Genomic DNA, 22107 nt, shown 5'->3' with positions numbered 1-22107 from the left:
AATGTCAGTAAGTAATGACAGCATACCATAATTTCTTTAAAAAATCCTAATGTTGCCAATAAGGAAAGTCACATGCTGTGGACACAGAAATCACAGAAATTCATGCACTCCTCTAAAAGCCTCTAAAGTTTCTGTGCAGCTCTCACACTACAGCGCCATGAATATGTAATCGACTTTTTCATTAACATAAATCTTTATGTATTATGATGTCAAATGAGTGAAGGTTCCAGCACAAAAATTTTAAGCATTTTGGAGGAAGAGTGATTTAAAAAGAGATGACAGAGATGGGAATCTCAGCCTCCAGTCTATGCTCCATTAATCTTAGGCAGTAAAATAATATAAATATAGTGACAGAGAGAGCCAAATTTGGATTTCAGTTCCATGAAGGAATATTGAGAATGCTTTCTGTCATAAACTAGGCTAAAATGCTGAAAATTTTGAGTCTAAACTATGTTTGTAGAATATTGTATTGTTTCCAATTTGTAGCATTACTGATTATATCTATATATATGTATATATTTTTTGCACGCACTTCTAAAAACAAGTAGATTTTAGGGAGTTATTCAGCTGAGCTGCCAAACCACACTGATCTAACATTCCTTTAGCAGTATTCAGGTGCTGCTGTGGAAGTGTGGAGCCCTCAATCAGGTGCTGTCCCAATATACATGTTGAACATCTTGGGAGAATCTAAACCAGTATTAAATTCATATATTTAGGCAGCTGAACACCACTGTTGTAATCATATGCATAGCACACTTATAACGTCTATTGCTTTCCTTTTGTATCTTGTGGAAAGAATAAATTTTCACGTTGTAAAATTAATTCTATGAAGAACTTAATGAAGTAGAGCATTTAATTATTTAACTCAGTTTCTTTCACTTTGTTAGCTATAGAAAATTTCTTAATTTTTGGTAGCTCTTTGTAGGTATTTCCAATGGCAGAAAGAATATCAAGTTAGGGGGTTTAAATTGCTGGAAATGTTAATACAAGCAGTAGTCCAAGAAATTAAATTCAGACACATTGAGAAAAACTCATGCTTAACTGCTTTCAGATATAATTTTTCGTGCTGTAAAAATGATACTCTGCACTGAGTAGGTAAGACACACAAGCATTTAGTTTCAAATAGGTATGAAAATGAATCTGCTTGTGAAGAAAACTAACACTGAAAATAGTAAAAATTATTAAAATCCAGTAAGTGAACAATATCTAGTAGAGCTGTGGTCCTACAAAGAAGGAAGTGCAGTAAACCATTAGGAAACCCAAGGAAGAAGAAAATCAGAACTGGTTCTCCCCTGCAAGGAAGAGAAATATTCACAGAAGGTGTGACAGCATGGTCTAATCAGCAGTTATCAGCCAGCAATCAAAGTATTTTCCTTAATATTTTGGGCACTAGTTTCCCTAGTTTACATAGTCAAAGAATGGAGTAAATTCAGAGCAGGTAATTTTATGGGTTTGTATAATTGTTGTATTTTCTCTTTCACATGGAGAACAATATTGTGGCAATATTCTTGTTGAGCATTACTGACAGAAGCTAAGGCAATAAATTTAACAGGCAAATGGAGGCTGCCATGAGTCAGCCCAGTGTCCTGTTTGCCACTGTAGGGGAAATTTAGTATGGGAGACACAGGAAATCAATGCACCTGCAACACCTGAACACTGAGATTCTAAAGGTCAGACCAGCCTGGCTTTTCTGCATTCACTTCTGCTACAGTTCTCCCTGATGAGGTTGTCTTAAAAAAAAAAGAAGATTCCTTAAACTTATATGATTTAAATTTTGTAATGCTGCAACTCAATAAATAGCTTTTATTCAGAAATGAGTGATGCAATTATTATCATAAAGAGAAATCTTGGCATGGGCAAAGGTGTTTAGAAAGGAAAATCATACTCTCTAGAAAAGAGAGCATAAGAAATGTGATGTTAGCTTCCAGGTCACATATGAGACTGGTTCCATAATGGAAAATCACAGAAACATTGGCTGGAAGGGACCTGTAGAGGTCCAACCATGTGCTCAGTGCAAGACTGTCAATGGGCAGATTAGCTTAGCTGTGGCTTTGTCTAGCTGAGCCTCAAAAATATCTGAGGTGGTTCCAACATCTTTCTGGTCAGAAAAATGAAGAGAAAAAATTGCCCATAAATCAAGCTGAAGCCAAGTTATGAGTGCTCCTCATCAGCCACTTCTTTGTGCAGAGCTGAGAGAATACAGACAGTTAAAACTGATAATTTGTTTATTCTCTTCAATTTTCATAGATATTCAGATCCATTTTATGTTGCTGAAGAGCTGCATTACTTCAACAAAACCCCACCTCTTCACTGGGTGATTTATCCACAGCAGCAAAAGGCACTGTCAATAAACCACATTGATGAATAGGGGAAATTTTGGTAGAGAGTAATCCTTTATCCACTAAACTGCTATTTCTCAAAAGAGATTATTTTCATACACAGCTGCCCAGAGTAGATGTCAATATATAGAAGAGAAATATTCCCATTTCCTTAACAAATGAGATTTTACTTGTGCTTTTCATCTGGACAGCAGACCTGAAGGAGCTGAGTACAGCAGGGCATGTTCCATATTGCAGCTCTGCTGGATCACTTCTCCCTTTCTCACTTATCTGGGTGGGTGGACACGTGCTGAGAGTGTAGCACCAAGGTTTTAGTGATTGATGCTGCTGGCAAAAAGCAAAATGTGTCAGTTTTTTCCACACCTGGTACAAAATTGATGCAGCGTGAGTGCCTCTATGGAAATTGCTTGAGGGCTTCAAAAATTGGGTTGTGAGGGGTAGAATAGGAACGTAGATGCTGTAATGTCACATAGCAGATATTTTTCAATCATATCATTGTTTTTCTCTCTTGGCTTGCACAAGTCAAGTACTTGCTTTTTTCTATTTGCTGTTTCTGAATGCTGTGGGATTTTGTTGTAGAACAAGAGAGAGAGTTCATTTAAACGGTGTTTAATATTTATAAGTAGTTGACTATAGGTTTTAAGAGCTACATGGATGCTGATTTCACATTATTCCTATGAGATGTGTGCAGTAAAAAAGGTGAAGCAAAGTGTTTTCATGAGAGTAAAGCAGTTACTGAAGTAAAACCATAAATCTGAGCTTTCCTCTTGTGTATACTTTGTCTTGCTTTATTTTTGTGAACTTGGAAAAATTCTTAGCCAGGTGTGGATTCTGATGTTCACTAGAACAGAAACCATCTAATTTCCATAGGATTAGGATGAACACAAAGCAGAAAGAGACCAAATTATCACCAAAGAATTCAAATTCGCAACTTTATGGCTTCTATGCCATCACATCTTTCAAATAGTAGGTGAACCACAGTAGTATTTAGTATTTAGTAACAAGTCTTGCTAAAATCTGGCTAAAATAATCACTATAAAGCTATTTTTAAGTTTTCTCACATTTCTCAGCTTTTCAATACTCTCAAGACAATTGTAAGAGGCCAGGAGAATTACTGAGTTATTGATGCTATGAACAGTAACAAACACCAAAATAAACAACAATTTAAAAAACCCTCCATGTCCATGGAGGATAAAAAATAATAATTCTGCTTTTTTTACCATTTCTGTAATGTTTTGGAGTATCACAGGACATACAAAAATGAGAGAAATGAGACTTCCTTGTGGTAGTCAAGCCATCCTCAGCCCAGGGATGGAAAAAGTACAGAAGCTGCAACTGTGAACTATATTTGGTTTTTTGGGGTGTTTTTTATAGCAAACAATCAATAAGTGTATTTTGGAATTCTGCTTTCAGTATTTCTGGAGTTGCCTATTTACAGTCCAAGTTATCCCTTGGTGCTTGCAAAAGGAAGGGAAATTATGTAAATATGAGGGAATTCTCACATCCCCGACTGCTTACTGACTGAAGTATTTTTTGTAAAAATGTATTTTATTCAGTTAAAGCCAGTGTCATTTTTACAGATTTCCTAATCTAGACCAGTTTGAAAGTTGCAATCTATCACTGGAGTGATATTCCCAAGTTGCTTCATATTTTTCTTTGTTAATAGGATTTTATGGAAGTGAATACTTGGAGCCCAGCCCTGTGTTTGCTTCAGGTTGGACTAAAAGTCTCACATGAAAAGAGCTGGATCTTCTCATGTTTTTTGGGAAAAAGGAATGCATGTTTTTGCTTCATCTGGTTGCACTTAAGTTCATTAAGCTGAAAATGAAATCTGTCAAAGAAAGTCATGTGTAGCTTTGTTTGTTTATTTGTCTTTTTCCCACAAATGCCTGTAGCAGGAGTTTGTATTCATCTGCAACCCTCTCCAAACTGGGGTTTCTCTACAAAAGTGTGCAGAAGTTGTGTTTTTTTCTTTCTTAGTTTTAGTTCTTAAGATTTTGCAGTGATCTCTCTGTTTGAATAGCTGAATAGCAAAGCAGAAATTCAGCCCTTTATAGCATGTAATCAAGCTTTTTATATGCTGAGCATTTTTTCATTAGTATAGGGGAAAACTTTGCTTCCTTTGTGTGGTGTTTTGACAGTAAATACAGTGAATACATTTCTTTCATTACTCTAGGTAGATTTTTGGGAAACCAAACAGAGATTTGCCTTTCTTTGCAAAGGATATGGATGAGGTAGAACAGAAAATTAGAGGTGATCTGTGATGCAAGGGACATAAAACAGATCACATTTTCATTGCACATCCTTGTAGCAGTCTGTGTGTGACAATTTCTGACAATCAGTGCAAACCAAGCACCGTGCACCACGCTGAGCCTGGAATCAGCATTCACCACACAACAACCCTCAGGAGAGAAATAGGTGGTGCTGCTGGGGATGGAAACTGATGTGGATGCAAACTCTGAAAAGTAGAAAAATAGATCCCCTGATGACAAAATCACACCTGGTGTTAAAGCCTAGGCTCTCATTAAGTAATGATTATTGCCTGCTGTGTATAAAAATAGCCAACAAAAATAGCAGAGCCTAGCAGTGCTAATTTAATAGTTGACTGTGCTTACGGGTGTTCAGTGGAGCAGAGAGAATAATCTGCTGAGAGTTGTATATTCAGTGATTTCAGTCCCTCTTTTCTACTTCTGGAATAACCACAAACAGATCACAATTTCCAGGAGTTCATCTCTTCAAATATCTTTTAATAACAACTTTTGCCAGATACAATTGACTGGGTTGATTGATCATGAATATTCTCAACTCAATCCGCTGTGTGCGCTTGTGGTTAATCAGGTAAGTCACATTTTATCATCTTTGTTGACTAGCTGGGTAAATTCACAACAGCTTTCAGGGAGCTGAACCCAGCCATGTGTTAAAGGAAGCAAATGTGCAAAAAACCACACACTTCTAAAGTATATTTATACCAAAACACATTTGCATTAGTTATATTCAAATTTGATAGAAAAGGGTCTTCACAGTGTGCATTAACTTAGAGTAGAATGGGACCTGCAACTTTGCACTTCATGAAAAGTTACATTTTGCTATTGCAGATGTGTATTCTAGTGGGTGATGTGTATGCTATATTTCCTCCACAACTGAAGGTGAAATAAGAACTCCTCCCCTGCCTTTTCAGTGTTGGAAGGAAATGTCGTGTTGGAAAGGCATAGGAGACTTAAATATTGAATCTTTAAAATGTTAAATGGTAACCAGCATATGCCGCCAAAATATAGCACAATTTGGGACTTTGCAGATCACTCTAATGCCCTCATGTGATTTATGTATGGTCTCTATCACATAGGAACAAGAATTTTTAATATTTATTTTTCAATTCTTGGGTCATGGGGAAGCCTGGGAAGTATTATCCTGTTGCAGATCCAAGGTACCTCAATCATATTTATCTTGCATATAATCACTGTTGAATTTTATCTCTTGTAGCTACTACTTCAAAACTCATCAGATTCTCTGATTCTGTAGGTTATCCTGTGGTCATGCATTCGTTTGTGGCTGCTGGAAGAAAACAAAGATGAAATAAGAAGTGAAAATAATATTGGAACAGAGTTGGTATTGATTGTCTCATTTAGTGTTTTTCCAAATCTTTCTATACCTGGAAGTTGATGGTGATTTTTCTTTACAAGAAAAACAGGAGTCAAATTAGCAATAGTTTAAAAAAAAAATTAAAAATATTCTTGAAAAAACAAAATATCAGAATTTAAGTACTAATTTGTAAAACTGGAAGTACTCATTCTGAAATTAAGCTAAACACCTTTGTCTGGGACCAATTTTTTTATTGATAGCTTTTCTCCATTTTCTTTCCCTTCCTCCATTAAAAAAAAATAGATAAAATATTGCAAAATAGAAGATGCATTTGCTGATCCAGTTTGCTGAGGAGGTATCTGTCAGCCCAGCAGGAAAGAGCAAGCAGGAGGGCATTCTTCTGCTGGCTTAAAGTTGTTCATCAGTCTTTCTCCCAAATCCATGAAACCACAGCTCTACACCTCTGATGTGAGGTAGCATAAGAAAGAGCACCATCAAATGAGTAACTGGGACAAAAATTGAATTTTTATACCCAGAGGGGCTGAGCATTTTCATCACTTAGTGATTCACTGAAAGTATCTGCATTCCATGCTGCCTAATCCCAAGCTGTTCTAATTTGCATGTTTAAATTTGAACGTAACATTTGTTTGGCTGCAGAACTAAAAATTTACCCCAAAATAGATCTTCAGTTCCAATTACAGCAAGTGTGTCTTTAAAATACATCTATTCAGGGCCTTCATTGCTTGGAGATTTAGTACACCACCTTTATCTTGTTTATTTAGGCAACTGATATGGTTTTCAAAATATGAATAGCAAGGCATGGACACAGCTCACTGTGCTGTGACAGAAATGAAGGAATCTTCAGATTTTTTTCTTTGTGTCAAAGGTTCTGTTTGATAATAATAATTTTCTGAGTTAAATAATAGTCAAAGTTACAGTATGTTCTAAAATATAACCAGAGGTTTGGGAAAGCCTCTGTCTCAGTGAGCTCAGTTATATTTGTGCACAATCTTTTTTTTTTTTTCAGATGTCCTTCAGTAGCTCCCAGCTGGGTCTCCTTCAGCCAAAGCTGAAAAAGAGTTGGGAACTTGAGGAGTGATGAACTGAAAAACGCTCTCTTAGCCACCTTAACTGGAAATTATTCAAGCCTGTTTTCTTCAGCACAACTTGCTCTCTCCTCTACCCCTAGGAGGAGCATGTTTTCTAAGGATGGGTGTAGGATGACATCACTTATTTCCTAGGTTTGGAGAGACCTTTACTTTGTTTGTGTAGCGTTCCTTTGCAGCAGAAACACATCCAGGGCTAGGCAGGTGCCTTTCTGAGTGACTTCTGCAGAGTAGGATATTTGATACAAAATCCTGACTCGGTTTTTCCCCCCTTGCTCTTCTTTCCTTCTCCTTTATGCAGTCCTAAAATGTCTTTTACTTCACAGGTGCTAAATAACTTTAACTTTACTCAGTAAAGTCCCAGCTTGTATCTGTCTCATCTGTGTCTTGGCTCTTTTGACTCACATTTACCTGTGAATCTGCTGGGTTTATTAAAGACCAGAGCAAACCTGCCTGATTTGCTGAACTGCACCTGTTGGCTTTATAAAGATTTGATTTCTATCTTCAAATCTGTTGAAGCAGTGCATTTATCCAGCAAAATTTGTGTCTTGTCTTATTCATGTACTCTTCTTCTTCAGGAAGATAGCACCAAGGTTAAAGAGCCATCTTTAAGACTTAATTACAAGTATCAGGAGGAAGACAGAGTGATCCTGCCTTGCATCTTGCCAAGCCATAGGTAAGCTGTGATATATGACAAATATTGAAACCAGAGATGACACTGAGAACAGTTCACTGAGGAAGATTTAAACACTGTAGGGTGATGTAAACACAAATGACTGTTTTCTAGAGCCACAGGGGTGATTTATGAGGTCTATGATTTTTAAATAAAGAAATGAGAATATTTCATGGAAAGCTGTCTTCCCTCCCCTAATTGAGTGACAAATGGAACAAAACAGAGAGATCTCCTGTCACCACAGGTATGGGCTTGCCTGAAATTTTGCTTGGTGGACATTAATTAAAATTCCCCAACAACTTCAATAGTCTCTTAGAGTGCTTTATGTTACACTAGTTATATCACTACTATTTAATTTTCCTGAGCTGAGATCTCATTGGTGAAATTCTAAACCAGTGCTTCATTATATTTTCTAATTATCTATGTAGATAGCTGCTGTTATTTAGCTAAAAATGAATTTCAGTACATGTTGAAGAATAACATTAACAGCAAAAAAATTGGATTTTTTTAAGTTATAAAATTTTTAGATTGGCTCAAGTGAATTAGGAAAAAAAAATCTGAAAATAGAGCTTTGACTCATTTTACTTGATCTGATCAGTTCATCCTGCTAGGTAGACTTTTTATAATTTGACCTTGAGTGAAAGACCTTTCATTCCTGATAGAAACTAATTGTATATGTGGTGTTCAAACCGTAGTGTTGAAATTAAATTAGTACTGCAGAGGAGGGGATAATACAAGGAAAAACACACTGTCTTAATGGGCTATAAACCTGAGTGAAGCACTGTTTTCAAAACAATGAAATAGCTATAAAGTCATCTTTGCTCTTTATGATTCAAATCTACCCCTGAAAGTTATCATTTATACCTTAAATACATAAACCATAGAGAGTAAAAAAACTGCATGTTTCAGTAACATGACAATAGGCTCTAAGTTGAGTTAAGTTTTTTACCAAATATTTATGCTGAGAGTTGAAATGAAAAGTTTTCTGTATGATCTTTGAAGGGAAGTCAGTTTTCATTATATTAGTACGAGCCTTTGAGCAGTGCTTCTCTTTTTTAGGAGCACGTGTTTTAAATTAATGCAGTTTCCCTCTCCATTTTTTTTGCAGCACGCTTCACTTTCACAGTGCACACAGAGATCTGATCTCTGCTTGTTTGCTCTGAAGATAATGTAAGTTTTGCCAGTGACTTTGACAAAGAAAAGCACTTTGCCCAGTAATTGCTTGTAATATGCAGATATAACTAGCTATAATAACATGTGCTTTATTTCAAAAATGGAAGGAACAGGAAATGTAAAGCCATAGTACTCAAGAATTCTGGGGCATCACTACACCCCTCTTTTATACTGGTGAGCTCTGGCAATGTACAGCACTCTTGAAATGGTGTAATTATGAATTTGGGTCACTTCAAGGTTGCTTTACACAGTGTAAAGAAGCCTTTGCATACCAGGGGAATGGTGTTTGGGTATTGTCTTCAAACTCTCCTCTGTAAAGAACAATATGATATTGAAGACTGCTCCAGGAGAAGAAACAGCACAGAAGTGCTTGTGGCAGTAAATCTGTTCCTGCATCTGGCTGTGGTGGTGAGCAGTGAGCACCATCACCACATCCCACTGTGTTTGAGCTGGACATTGTCCTGGACAGTGCTCAGTCAGCTGGAAACAAACTCTGGCTGAGGTGTTAACAAACAACAGGCTGGAGTTTGTAAACTGAAATTATTCTTTGTTAAAATCCATCAAAGAGTATGAAAGCCTTCCCTTGTCTAGATTTGGGACTAAGAACCTAAACTGGTATGCTCTTTGCCTTCTCCCTCCTCTGTTTTGGAAATATTCTTCAGCAGAAGGTGACGAAATTTCATCACTGAAAGGTGATGAAGCTTTTGGTGCTTCTGGAAACAAATTTATCTGTGCAGGGTGAAGGCAGCTTTCTAGAAATGCTGAAATTCACTCATTTTTGCTATCCTTCCTCCGAAGGCATTTAGAAAGACACAAAAATTACACCTGCTGCCACTCCTGGGATACACATTTAGTGGGAATTCACACCCCAAACACCCATTTAAAGCCACATAGCTGAATCTACTTGTTAAGTGGAAAAGTCTCAGCTTTTATTTAACTAAACTTCTGTCTACAGAGATAGACTTGTAAGTGTAAAATCAAACTGAAGGGAAGAAAAATAAAATTCCTGTCTTGGCCTTTTGTGTAGTTTAGTGAAGGAGGGAATCTGCTCACCACTGAATAATTTGGATGGCCCTTTTTACTTTAATCAGGTAAAATGCATTTGTTTTTGGAGAGCAAAAAGAACACAAAATAAATGAAAGCACTTATGGCATGACCTAAGGATATCCATGTTCACTTACAGCCACTTTTTAAAATCAATAAAGCAAATCAGGATCCTCTTATACTGTGTAGCATAATTTTGATGTTGCAAATATATCTAAGAAATAGCTTTGAATAAGCTTTGCTTATAAAAAAAGTCCTGATCCTGCAAATTCTTGTAAATGAGCTATCACCTGATCATAAACCTCTTGGGTTTCTTATGGCTGAGTAAACTGTGTAAAGAAGACTGAGCCCACTTTAAAAAAAAATGGGTTTTTAACTGTATACATTCCCATTCCTTTGGTTTTTATAGTTGAGTGGATTTGTAGAGAGATTTTGATGAAAACTGTAAAATTTTTACTATTAACATCCAGCATCTAACAGAAGAAATGTTACTGAAGTACAAACTCTACCAGTTCACACCTCTGGACTCATTTCTAATTTATTTCTTGTCACCAGAATAAAATGGATTTGGCATCTTTGTTTAACGTTCACCCCTCTGAAACTGCTCCTGTGGCTCTTTCCAGCCACTGGAGTTATGCTCCAGTGAAATTAAAGGAATTTCATTTGTTTCTACCTTTGGCACCTGAACAAGGGAGTTGATAAGAGAAAGTTTTTGCCAATCGTCTCCCAGCTCAGCAGTGACACAAGGCAGTGTCTGTGAGGTGCAGCTGTGGTCAGGAAATGATTGACTAGATTATGTCTGTCTACATTAGAGAAAAAACAAAACTACACTTTTTCAAAAATTTCATAAAATTACACAAGATCTACTGTACGAAAATTCAATTCCATTTCTGTGTGGTACTGTCAGTTTACAGTGGAAGGGCTGCTGTTTAGCAGTGACTAATAACTATACAAGACAAATTCAGCAAACATGATGATATTGGCTTTCTCTGTTATTTCTCTAAAAGCAATGCCTATTTTTTTAACTTACAGATGCAAAAGCATCGCTGTCAGTAACCAACATCAAAAGCCACATTTTGAAATGCCAGAAAAATCAAGCATTCTTTGTCTCAGACTGAAGGTTTTCTTAACTTTCACAGTGCTGTAAACTGTTGTTAACTCCAGTGGGATCTGAACGTATATTTTTGCTGTTGGTTCCTGTTTCAGAGTGTTTGAAGTGAACTGTGATCAGTGTTCATATTGAGAGGAAAGCTGGCTGGAAGTAAGGATGTGACTGAACCACTGTATTTTCAGACAAAGTTAGTTTTTTTCCATGGAAAGTACTGGAAGTATGTAATATTTAATTACACGTAAGAAATATTTTCACTCTTTCATCAGATAAGGACTACTGTGGAACCATTTAGGGGCTTGAAAAATAATGTTGGGAATTTACAAAAAATATCTTTCAAGAAGCATTTGGCAAAGTCCCAGTCCTATTCCTTAAAAAACAAATGAACTACAAATATTGGGTTTGATGCAAATTGACAAATCACTTCAGCAGATCTGAGCATGAATATTGGTGTGGACAAACAGCTTGGCTGGATAAAAATGAAAATGTGCATATTTTCAATTTATAATGAGATCTAGAGAATGCAGATACCCTCCAGACTGAAATGCACGAGATCAAATTTGAAACACATTTATAGAAAAATGCAAATATTTTGCGCATGAATTATAATGCGGCTGCAACCCCGTTGTTTATGGCTGAGAAGGAAGATACGTGATATACCCAAAGTGAAAACACTTGTGACTTAATGGCAAGTTTTTCTTCATTCTGCAAAAATATTACATAGATCCTGACAGTCCTCGAGTTTCCAATCCATGCCCAGAGCCATTGAAACCCATTCAGGTTTCACTGATCTGTTTCACCCTGAGCAAGGGCCGTGCAAAAAGTCCTTTCCAACAAAGGTTTCCATTGTATGGCTTCAGCCCAAGGCTAATAAATTGCAGGAACAAAAGTGGTGATGATTTTAGGAGGATCAAATCAATTGTATTTGAATTGAAAGGTAGGATTGATGTAGCAGAGAATTCGAGCCCTGCTATTTTATACAGTTAATTTGGAATTAGTTGAAACCTAAGGGTGGTAGGACTTTCTCAGAGACCCACAAATAGCAATGCACAAAGAGAGGTTTTCTCCTTTTTGTTCAAACAATGCTCTTGGCTATAAATCTTAAAAAGAACAGCTCTTTTAACACTGTATTTTGATTTTTTTTTTCCTTTTTGGTTATGATCTGAGGGTAATCTGACATCTAGATTGGCTTCACGCTTTTCTACAGTCAATGTGTGACAAGAGAGGAAACTGAGGAGATGGGAGCATTATCTAAATGATACGAGGAAAAGCACTAACACATCCTAATAAACCATATTTATCTATGTCAGAGCAGTAGCAATTGTAATTGGCACAATGTTAACTCAGTTTCAGAGTGTAACTCCGCACATATTTTGTTTCTTTTCTAGAAGGAACAGAAAATCCTCACCAGTATTAATTTAGTTATAGCACATTATGAACTTTGAAGCAGGAAAACATGTCCAGAACTTGGTGAGAGTCTTCAAAAGGGAAGTATTCATGACAGTTCTTTCTTTATATAATCCTATTATGTGAAAGTGAGAGATTGCTGGAAACATTTTCCCTTAAAGAGGAAAAAATTGTAGTCACTTTCCCTTGCAGATGAGAGGTATCAGGGAAACAGCTTTAACCATGGAAAGGGAACAGTTTTGCTGCAAGGAGTAATATAAATCAGATGCATCTTCAAAATTAATTCCACTGCAGGTTTTTTTTGGGGTTTTTTTTTGCCACTAGTTTCAGAATCGAGTGAAAATAACACATAAATAAATGAAAATGTGGCTGTTTTCTACCTTAGGGATATAGAATGGATTAATTTAATTTAACTAGATGAATGTGCTGCTTAAGTGGAAAACATTTCCTTGGAGTAAACACACAAGAAGGCTGAACTTCTGAAACTTTGGTAAAGTTCAAGTTAAGCTTCCTCAAAGTTTCCTTTTGATTCCTTTAGAAAGAAGAAAAAAACCCCAAAAAAACCCCAAACAACAAAACCTATTATTCATGATCAGAAATGAAGGGATTTTTTCCTAATTGTATAGAGCTGTTTCCCTGTCACATCTTTTTGTTTTCAAGTTCAGATTGTATCCAGTTTTAGAATTGATTTTTTCCCCCATCATAGTCACATCAACTGTTTACTGTCCTTCTTTCCAGTAAAAACATGCATGATGGTGATGAGTGTCAATATTTGCCATGACTTCAAGTCTTTCAAATAGGAGAAAATGTTATCACAATGTCTGTTATGCCCAGGTCATAAAATTAGTAGTTTTTCACAACAGCAGGTGGAGAGAAATGTGTATTTACCAACAAGGACATTGCTTTCAGTATGTATGGAACCTTCCCCTTTGCAAAACCTAATTATTTCTGAAGTTAAGGCAGCATTGAGACTAAGACTCCCAGATTGACTGTAAGTGTATGTAATTGTGATTTAAAATTTCATGTTCTTTTAGTACTAATGAAAAACAAATGACAAAACAAGTTTTGTTCTCACACACAAAAACAAAAAAGTTTTATCTCTGCAAGAAGAATTAGGGTGATTTTCATTCTCTTACCTACTTTACATGTTTGGTTTGTTTATGTAGTTGATTTTGGCTGCTCGAAGGAGCTCTAAAAGAAACTTATTGTGTTCTGCCTTCCCTGTTAAATCTGGCACAGGGGATGGAATCAGTGCTGGGAAAGATTACTTCTTGCAGGAATAATGAAGCAATAGGAACATTGCTGCCCCTTTTTACCCCTCCCTTCTTAGAATAGATTTGGATATATCCAGTGGTTTGAAAAAATCATACTCCGTAATATCCCCTGAGGAATTACGTGCCTATTGTTGGATTTATTTGTAAATGCAAGCTCAAGTTCTTAAATACAGTCTGTGGATAAAAAATCTCATCCAAGAGTAATTCCACTCAGGGCAGCAGGAACTACCCACACCTGACTCACTAAAGGCAACAGGAGTTACAAAAGAGAAAAGACAGACAGAGATTCAAATTTATAATTTAGGGGTATTGATGGAGCTGTCTGCTCAGGAAGAAGTTTTGAAATCTTTCTCTGAGAATCATTTCAGATTAATCACTGTATTAATCAGAGTCTCACTTCTCTTCCTGTGCCCATTATTTTATTTCTCTTTCCCCTTTTTTTCTTTCTCTGGTCCTCTGAGCAAGTGTCTCTTGGACTTCACTGTCTAGTGAGAGTTAATTTATGTTTACAATAATTATATTGTTACACAAGTTTATTGTAAATCACACCTGCCAAATCCCTACCACCTGTGGCAGGGCTTACAGTTACCTGGATCTGCCTGAGGCTTTGCAGACCTTCACCCAAGACCTTACTGTGTAATTAAAAGTTACTTTTAAATTGGTTATCACAGAGCAGAAGACATTGTCACTGTGCAGCTCATCTGCTCTTCTGACCAAAGTGTCATGGCATGGGCACAAATTGTAAATCTGAAATCAGTTATTGACCAGCTCTGGGTGACTTAAACTTGCTGCCCTGTGAACCCTTCACCAGAGTTGTTAAATCATCATTATTCTAAGCTATATGATTTATGTGTGATAGGATTTCTGTGGTATCAGAAATAGTAATTAAATTATATTATAAAAGGTGATAACCTTTGCAAATGGGCTCATTTGGATTCACAGAGCAAATAGCACCACTGCAGACATTGTTTGCATCTCACATGGCTGGTGCTTTTAATCTGTGAACCACAGAAATTATCAGAATTCACTGTTTATCATACTTTCCTCAAGAATTCCAAGTGGTTTTTTTGTATTTTTTTCAAGTCTAAATTCTTGACATGAATTTATATTTTAAGATAAATATTTCTGGGAAAAAGTCTGGAAACTTATGTTTGTATTTCCAGATTTGAAAAAACCCAGAGAGAGGTGTAGCAAGCTTCCACTTTTATTTATGAAAATTTGAAAATTAGCTAAGGAGAATGCAGACCTTTTGGAAGATGTCACTGTGGTTTAGTGAGGAACAAACCTTGCAGTTGCCCAAGGAGGACAAGAAAAGTTGCAAATTTGTTTCAAAAAATAAGTGGTTGTCCCACATAAAAAGTGTTTGATTTCTGTCTCAGAACAAACTGACATTTTGATCCTTCACAGTCTTCCTTGTTGGTATTATTTGGGTTAAGAACATTGTAGGACAAGAAAGTTCCTTAGCTACTCTGTTTCTGCTCTGCATGGTGTGAAGAAGTCAGCTAATAACAAATGTGGTGCCTCTCTGGCAGAGTCAAGGTGTAACATGTAAAATATGTGACATAATTATCTATATATCTCCTAAGCATATGTGCTTTCTAATTTCTCTCTTGGCAGTTGCTAATACATTTTTGAGCCATGGTAGAAGGAGTATAATCACGTTGGGGTCAGGGAAAATGTGCATTTGAGTGACTAATTGCCCCAGTTGGATCAGGACTTTATTTGGCTGATCTACCCCAAGGCACAGAAAGGTAAATGAGGGTCACTGTCACTCAGGTGGGAGATGTTCAGTCCTGGTGGGAGGTGCTTGGCAAGGGCTCTAAGGTCATGTTTGGCTTCACTGGGATGACCACAAGGCTGGTGGGACCCTGGGAACCAACCTGGTTTTGCACGTGCTCCATCCATCCGTGTGAAGCAGCAAACAAACCCTTGTGAGGAGCTGATTTAGTTTTGTTTTGCCCCAGCAATGGCTGTCAGAGGCACACAGGGGAAGGGGCAACCAGAAGCTTGGTCTCTGGGAGGACTTTGCCTGGTGCCACCTCCCATGGGACAGGCACAGGGGACACTGAGCTGCCCCAGGGACTGCTCCCATCAGATGGCCGAAGGTTGGACCTGGCCGATGTCCCCTGTGAGCAGGGCAGGCTTTGGGAGAGGCCAGGGGCAGAAAAAGGCTTGGGGGCATTTTGGGGGCTTTTGGAGCTTATGCTTTTTGTCTGGCTTAATTTTGTTCCTGACCCATCTATTTTTTAAAAGTCTTCACAGTTCCCCAAGGCTTAGGAGGAGAAGTTGTCACTACAGGACACGTGAGAGCCCAACGTGAGCCGCTGCAATTGCAAAGGTGAAAAAGAGGAAGTTTATTTTCTGACTCCAGCATTTATACTTTTCCAAAGGTGACAGTGGATTGGAGAGTGAATGTGCCACCTCTCCAATGACATTGGACAAACTACTAGTACATCAAATTTCTCTGCCTCTATGGAGGAATGTAAAACAATAGATTGTTTAAAGAAAGTTGTGTGAGAAAGTTCTCTACAAGAATGCAAACTCAGAAGGCTTTAGAAAATCTTAAGAATCAGGGCAACAGCAAGTCATATGGATCTTCTCCTACACCTGGCTGCCATATCTCACAGGCAATGTCTGTATCCCAGCATACAGATGTGATAACTTGAGCTGCAGCTAATGGGAATTGCCTCAGCTGCACTAAAGACACTTGTGGGCCTGAGGCTCCTATTTCAAGAGTGAATCCTGACTTCATTGAGCACAAAGTTATCTTTACATCTGCATCCAGATAGAAGAAGATGCAATTTTATGGCCTCATTTCAGAACATGAGAATTCCCTTTTTTCCCTTGGAGGAGATGTAGAGGAAAGAGGAGACCCCAGACCAGGTGCAGCCTTGGGACAGGACTGGCACAGCCCCCAGGTTCATATTTAAGTGTGAATCAGCCTCCATCACCTGGCTGCTCCCTGTCACATCCTTTGAAGCTGGGGCAGTCTCTGCAAAGATTGGCAAGCAGCTCCTTCTTTTCCTGGAGCTCAGGAGAAGCTGGGAGCCCTGATGGCCTTGTGCAGCTGGGCTTCCTGAGAAAGTCTGGGATTTGTGGAGGGTGCTGTGCAGCTTTGTCACCGCACTGTGCTGGTTCTTTGCCCATGTATGCCCATTTTCACCTCGCACCCTGCTAAGGAGCTGGGCATTGCAGTAACAGTGAATTGGGACTGCCAAGCCCTGTCATTGCTTAAGGCTGACAACTCCTTCACCTAACAAAGCTTTTAATGACAATCAGATGGGACAGGGAATTAAGTGGCCAAGCAGTTTGTCAGCAAGTCAGGGTAAATCTGACAAGTCTGCCTGATTACATGGAAGTTAGAACTGCTCAGAATTGCTGTTGCACCAAGCAGCAGATCAGAAGAATTAAGTAGAAGAATAAGTGCAGCTGGGGGTTTGATACCTGCCTGTGCTGTCTGGGAAATGTCAGAGCTGCAAAGAAGCACGGGAGGGACACTGCAGGAGCATGAAGGAGAGGCTGAAGAAGCAGAGAACCTGATAACTGGAAACTAAAGAGCCTGGCAACTGCAGATAAGCAGATGCTTATTACTTAATCTGTGAAGAAGTATCATGAGACAGGTAGTGGGGCTGACATGGTACAGAATTTATTTAAAGTGCCCTTTTTCGTTTTGCTTCTCATTCCTCTTTGGAGCTTCGGGTTGTGCTTTTCCTGTTGATACAGGAATGCACTGATTTAAGTGCACTGGTCTACAGAGCTTCCAGACTGCAGTTAGTGGGCTCTGTAATATCTGCAAATCAAACTGAAGGCATACATACTGGTTTTTTGGATGCTGAGGTACGTGCTGAGCCACAGCTCTTGGTCCTTGTTGAACAGATCTCAAGGATGAAATTCCACTTACTTCTGCAAACCTGACTTTTTTCAGGACAGCTGCAATGTGAGCTGAAATAGAAGTATTTGTGCCATAGAGCTGGAATATAATGTTAAAAAAAAAAGTCTCTTACAAAGTCTGCTGCTCTTTAATAAATATAATGATAACAATAAAAAATCTTGATGGAATTATACTTGATTCTGTTCAAAACTCCTTTCTGTTGACAGAAACATGAAGGACCTGGTAGCTGTAAGAATGCAGAGGTTTAGAGGAGAAAGATTCAAAGACTGTAAAGGGAGAGAAATAAGTGAATAAAAAGGAGGACACATTACAGATTTTAACCACAGAAAACACACTGGAGTATTCAGCCCCAGGAAATTCAAAGAAGGGGGTATTTACTGCAAATTTAAGAACAACGTGGTTACACTGTAGTTTATAACTTGTGGCATTCAAGAAAAGTGGTTAGAAATTGTGTATTCTGTGCTTAATGAGAAAAAAAGGTTTTGCTTTGTGCTTTGTAATATTGAAAGCATTAGGATCTATAAACAACAGCATAGTTTAATCAAGTTTTACCATTAACTCCTAGAATTATTCCAGAAGTTCCCAGCATTCTGGCAAAGTTTTCCCTCTGTCATCTGCACCCATAATCTTAATTTCTCATCTGATGCTCACAAGGAGTCACCACAGAGGTTGTAATTTCCCCGATCACAGTTCTGCATGGTGAAACTGCTTTTTAGTATCAACCAGTCTCAGCTACAACCTTTTGATACCATCATCATTGCCCTAAAGTAGATCTGGGATTGTGTCTTTTAAACTTCTTGTATTCTTGAAAATATCTGTGTTTCTGCCTTTCATGTTTTAATTGTAAAGCCAATTTGTGTTTTATATAGAAGCATGAAACATTTTATTCCAGTGCGGCTGATTCTCAAAATATCCACATTCTGAGGCTTGTAGTTTAGTTTAATCGTGTTTTCATTTGTTCAGTTGACTTTATCATGCAGCATCTCTAGGGAGTACCTCTTCTGGAACCTTCTCAGGTAGTTTGGAAACTTTGTCTGCATCATCATCAAAAGTACTGATGTTAAAGAGATGCCATTTCACTGGGGAAGTGCTGACAACTGCCCAAGATGTTGATTGTAGTCTGTATTTTACCAATTTTTTTTTTCTTTTTTTTTTTTTTTTTTTTTTTTGAGAGAAATGTCCATTTATAAATAAGGAATAAGAATGCTGGAGAGCTCACTGTCAGACTTTGACGTGCAGCAGTTCCTGGAACACCACAGTATGAAGGCTTGACAAAAGTCAGTTCTGAATTCTTTATCAAAGTTCTGACAGTCCATGTAAAATTCTTTGCATCTCTTTCTTGGCTGCATGATTTGGCATTTTACATTTACACATAAAACACATTTTTCTAGTGTTAAACTTTCCTAAAGAATCTGTCTATCAAAACAAACATTGTGGGGGGAAAAAAAAAGTTGTGTACTTTCAGTAGAAAGAGGCTTTTTTTCCCCTCAGTGTTTGCTCTATAGTATCTCTGGTCTAGAGCAGGTGTTGTGAGAGGGTTTAATTCTTTGCTGAATGAGGATAGTAGTTATTATCTGCCCAACCATAGCTTTAATTTTGCTGTGAGCACTGTAGTTAAATGCTTCTTAAATGTTTTCATTCAGAGAGAAATTTAAAAATTACTGTTAACAATTAACGATTGCTATATGTTCTAAAAAGTATTATTCTTTGTATTCCTTTTTTTGAAGAAGTGAATATTAGAAGATTATTTTGGACCTGACCAAAAACTTGTATTTTATACACAGGGTCAGGATAAGTTTGCTTTTGTGTTAATTCTGGGATAGTTGCTTGGCTGGAGGTATGAAAATAAATATGATATTAAGATATAGGAACAAAGGTTTCTAAATCAGATTACTTGAGCATATGTGTTCTTTTAATATAAAATGGAAGCTATCTGAAAATGCCATAATCCAAAATACACAGAGACAGCTTGGATGCCTTCATTACATCAAGTCCTTATATATATGTCAGTGCATGCAGGAACTCCTTTCTTCTTAAATAAGCTTTCGGCATCGGAACAAAACAGCAAAAGCCTTTCTCTCATCTTTCTTCTTGCCCCCACTGCTTTTAATAATGTTTGTCTGACATGCCAACAATCAGGCACAAGCTCTGCTGCTGCTGCTGTCTCCTCTCAGTTGGCTGAGAGGGATGAGGAGTGGAATTGCACATCAAGGATCTCTTTTGTTGGTGGAGCAACCAGGAGAGCATTTCCAATTTGCAGTTTGGCACCAGTGCTTCAGAAGCACCACGGATGTTTGATACCCACTTGGTTGCCTGCCACCAAACTTGGGGATCAATCACTGTGATGTGACAGGATGCAGAAGGAAAAAACAAAAATCCTGAAAGCACACATGCACATAAAACAAAAAAACAAAAACACACACACACACACACACAAAAAAAAAAAAAAAAAAAAAAAAAGCAGGAAAAAACTGATTTTTATTTTGGAAATAGTAGGACATTTGCAGATTGAGAATTCTATTGCAAAACATGGAGGAGGAGCAAATGTGTCTCTGAGTGTGAACATACAAGTCTGTATTTCTCTTTCATAACATCTCACAGACAAAATATTTCATAATTTGATTCCACTGACAGTTTTTGAGTTAAACCAGGGATTGCACCAAGCCATTCTTAGGCAACCACTTCCAAGTTAGTCCAGAACTTTTTGTGGCAGATCTGCATTCTTCTTAATCACTTGCAGTCAATCAGATTTTAATTTGTCTTTGTCTTCAGCCCTGCAAAGTTGGGGCCTGAAATTTTTTCTGCTTCAAGGATCAAAGAGTGTTTCCCCTGTGTGTGTCAGGCACACTTATGGAATGCTCTTGTATGTTTATTTAGCTCCATAATTATTCCATATTAACAAAAGCAGATTGTTTCAAGAATGTTTTTCAGAAGAGCCTGTTTGAAATCAGACTTTGTTGGAATTATTGCACCTCCAATTCTGAAATTTTCCTTTTGAAATACATTGTAGGAATTCACTAGAAAATCTATAACAACCCCATTCAGGGATGAATGGCTTATTCTGCTTCTTATCTTGTTAATCAATATTGTTAACTTGTTGTGATGGACATAATTAATGGAATGACCCTAGCCCCTCCTAATTAGAGATAATTGCCTTGTTCAGTCACATTCACTCTCCAAAATATAAGTGTGTGAGCATAAATGTCATAATTTTTTAGATTCTACCATGATCATTGTGTATTCTGTTTTCTTGTTAAAAACTCATTTTAATTCTTGCTCACCCAACAACGCTGAAAGCCATGAAAGGGCCCTCTTTACCTCTCTGAGCTGGATGGCCAAATAACACATTATAATATTGTACACTTACAGTCAGGAGGGTAAAACCAGAATAAAACTGCTTGGCTGTGGCTTCCATCCATTGCCCAACAGCTTCTCAAGATGAGAGATGTCTTAGCTTGAAGCTAAATGGTGCTTGCATCAGAAGAAAGCATGGATTTTGGTATGCATTTCATGTATTCTTTTATCAGCTTTATTATTTGTTATGCTTTTGCTGAGCTTCCTTGAAGAAGAACAAAAGGGTACACTTATTATGCAGCTATTTCATGAAAGCTATTTAAAATAACATTTGAGGAGGAAAAAACAAATCAAAATGAATAAAAGCCTGGCAAACACATGATGAAACAGAATGAATATCAGAGCTATTAAATTAATAAGCTTGCAAAGCATTATTTATGGTATCTCAGTGGAAGTTTAGAAATTGATAGTGACTTCTCCAAATTAATTGAGTACCTTTGTTGCATTTCAGGAATACAGATTCAAACTCTCCGTGCCCATTCCTTGTGGGGAAAATTGTTCCACCTGCCAAAAAGCCTCAGGAGTTTAATCTGAATTTCATCTTCTCAAGGTAAACAGTGGAGGTATTGACTCAGGATGGCATTCATTCAGCAAAGCTGTGCAGTCTCAGATTGTCTGCACACAGTTGTCCTTGCTGTCACAAGCTGCTCATTAAAAGAGTGTTTGAAGCAACAGCCTGAAGCAGATTTGACCTCTCCATGGCCAGATATGCACAAGTGCAGGTGCTGGATTTGGTTTTAAGGACTGATGTGCTCAGGATGGGCTCAAACCTCCTGCCAGCTCGAAGGCCAGAGGAGTTATTCCTGTGAGGATCATCTGACGTGCTTGGGGCTGGGGGACATCCCTCAGCTCTGTCCCCAGAGCCCTGCAGAGTGTGGGAATCCAGGACTTCCCTCTGGCTGCCCTGGAAGGTCTGGGACCCTGGCAGGGGTCAGGAACCCCCTGGACAGAGACCCCAGAGACACTGTCTGGGATCTCTGTCCATGGAAAAGAGTTTTCAATCTAACGGGATGAATTACAAGCTCGGAGTGTTTGATATGAGTAATAATTAAGTGTGGCGCAGGTGCAAAAGTAAAATTTTAGGATTCTAGATTAGGGGTCCGAAGGGGACAAGATGGAGGAAATTGGGTGTGTCTTGTCCTTTTTCTCCTTCTTCAT

At 37.9% G+C, this 22107-nt stretch overlaps 1 long non-coding RNA gene across 2 annotated transcripts in view; it reads left to right on the top strand.

Annotated features, from left to right (window-relative positions):
- LOC146768609 (uncharacterized) overlaps positions 1–21801 on the top strand; it is a 30807-nt gene extending 9006 nt beyond the window's left edge. Inside the window, exons 2-7 of one of the 2 annotated variants that reach the window (XR_014950844.1) lie at positions 5859–5941; positions 7603–7700; positions 8806–8867; positions 12411–15454; positions 15957–18872; positions 21401–21801. This is a non-coding gene — a long non-coding RNA (uncharacterized LOC146768609). Of the gene's footprint in view, positions 1–5858; positions 5942–7602; positions 7701–8805; positions 8868–12410; positions 15455–15956; positions 19459–21400 lie in introns of those variants that run through there. The other variant, XR_014950825.1, reaches the window with a different exon arrangement.
- Positions 21802–22107: the final 306 nt, after the last annotated feature.

The sequence above is a fragment of the Lonchura striata genome, chromosome 1 (assembly GCF_050655825.1).
Source record: "Lonchura striata isolate lonStrDom1 chromosome 1, ASM5065582v1, whole genome shotgun sequence".
Taxonomy (NCBI): domain Eukaryota; kingdom Metazoa; phylum Chordata; class Aves; order Passeriformes; family Estrildidae; genus Lonchura; species Lonchura striata.
This window is presented reverse-complemented; position numbering and strand designations above follow the sequence as displayed.